Source organism: Symphalangus syndactylus, chromosome 19 (assembly GCF_028878055.3).
Source record: "Symphalangus syndactylus isolate Jambi chromosome 19, NHGRI_mSymSyn1-v2.1_pri, whole genome shotgun sequence".
Lineage (NCBI taxonomy): Eukaryota > Metazoa > Chordata > Mammalia > Primates > Hylobatidae > Symphalangus > Symphalangus syndactylus.
Window position 1 is genome coordinate 21,780,831 of NC_072434.2, and position 2,307 is coordinate 21,783,137.

Here is a 2,307-nt window from a genome sequence, read left to right on the forward strand (position 1 = left end):
TCTTCCCACACATGTTTCCTCATTTAATCCCAACAACTCCAAGATACAGGTATTATTACCTCATTTGACAGATGAGGACAATGCAGTGTGGGCGATGAAGTGGCCATGAGAAGTTGGCTGCCTGCCGCTGTTCCCCTCCCTACAGCCCCTTCAGACTTCTCTCCCTGCCTGGCTTCCTCACCATCCCTGCCCGTTCTCTACATCCCAGCAGCACCCCCAACCCGGGTCAGGCACCACACAGGGCGGTTGGAGAGGTCTCCAGGATGGTGGCCCTGCTGCCTGGCTCTGCACTCTGCTGCCAGTGGCCCTGCGGGGCAAGCTGTGTCTGCTGCTCCCGGGCCAGCTTCTCGGCCTACAGCTTCTGTAGCAGGGGACTGGGAGCTGGAGGGCATGGGGCTCCATGAGCTGGGCCCACGAGCAGCCACTTCCTCCCAAGGTCTGCCCTTGTGGGCAGAGTCTTCAGTGCCCCAAGGAGGTAGCACCATCTCCCCCATGCTTTGGCTTATGCGCATCCTTCTCTGCCCAGAACGTCTCGCTCAGTTCTGCAGATCCTCCCACCTTGGCACTCTGTGGGTGTCCCTCCCACCAGCCTTGCTGCTTGGCCTCTGGCTGCTTCTGAACCCTCTGTCCACTTTGGAGCCCACCATCAGCTCACCCGTATTCTCAGTCGGCACCTATCCCGGGGCGACCTCAACCCCTCCCATGTGCTCCTAACTAAAGGGATGGTGATGTCTCCCAAATGCACATTTCCAACCCCAATACCCCGACCCAACTTCCCACCAGTCAACATGCTGTGTTTAAAATGACCTCATCTCTACCTTTCCCATCTCTCAGGGAGTGGCATCACTGCCCCTCTCAGCTGACAGCCAATCACAAAGAGCCATGAACTTCACCTCCTTCTCTCCCAGAGCACCCACTTCTCAATGGCTCCTCTATCTTGAACTTCCTCCTTGCCTTTATGATGCTCCAATTTCTGATTTGTCCTTTGGGACACCGCTCAGGTGCCACCTCCTCCATGAAGCCTTCCTTGATTCCTCTAGGCTGAGTTGGGTATCCCACTGAAGCACCCCCATGGCACCCTGTGTTTATCTAAGCTAGGACTTACCTGCTAATAATGCAACTGCCTGGCCACTGGCCAGTGTCTCCTAAACTGGGGGCAACTCTAGGCCATATCATGTTCTCTTATCACCCAGATGATACCTGGCACATAGCAAGCACTCCGTAACTAGTGGATGGGGGAATGGATACATTAATGAGAATAATGCTTAGGAAATCCTGAGGCTTTGGGGCTCAGAAAACATCCACAATGGAAGAAGTGAGACAGCAGGGTCTCCTCTGCCCCATCAATACTCCTCCCTACAAAACCCAGGGGCCTGCTGACATTCGCCAGCATCAGCAGGACAACGAAGGAGACCCAGCGGGGCCAGTTATACATCACCCAGTATTGGGAGTGCCCGAAGCACGTTCATCCTCCCAACCTTGCAAAGCAGGCAGGACAGCATCTCATCTCATTTAAGGAAAGCCCAAGGCTCAGGGTGGCTAAGTGAGGTACCCAAGGCCTCCCCGCAGGGCAGGGTTACCCTTCTGACTCCCCATGCAGTCCGACTGACCACCCCTATTCTCACCAGATGTTCTCCAGCTGCTACACCCCAGAGCCTCCACTTGTCAACTCTGCCACACTCTCTTTCACCTCTCTCAGCTCCCGCTGGCTCCCGTCCAGCTGTAGCTGCAGAGCCTGGGAGAGCAGCTCACCTGGCCCAGCACCCTCTCCACCTCCAAGGTGCTCTGGGCTACATCCCCCAGCCTCTGGCCTAGTTGGTTCCTGTGCCTCCTATACTTCTCTCTCCAGGGCTTGGAGCATCTCCTGGGTCTCCCAGAGGCTGGTGGCCAGGGTCTAGACAAGGCACACCAAACGGGAGCCTGATGCCTGGCCCCAGTCCAGTCCTTGGCTAAGCAGCCTCGGGTCCCTGCTCCTAGGCAGGCCTGCCTCTCCTGCAGCATGGCCAACTGGCCCTGCACCTCCACCCTGCCCCAGAGTGCCTAGGCCAATCTCTCTAGGGGGGGCTTTGGCCAGTGCCTGCTTGGGTACCTCTGTTTCTTGGAGCTTCAGCCCCAGCTGGGCCTGCACCATCCGAAGCTCATCCAGTTCCTGCTTTATTTCTCGCAACTCTGAAAGGAGTGCTGTTTTGTGCTCATTTTGCTGATAAGGAAGCTGAGATTCAGAGAGGTTAAGGAACTTGCTCAATATCACATAGCCGGTCAGTTTACTGAGTTGAGACATTAGTCTAACTCCAAAGCCCATAACTG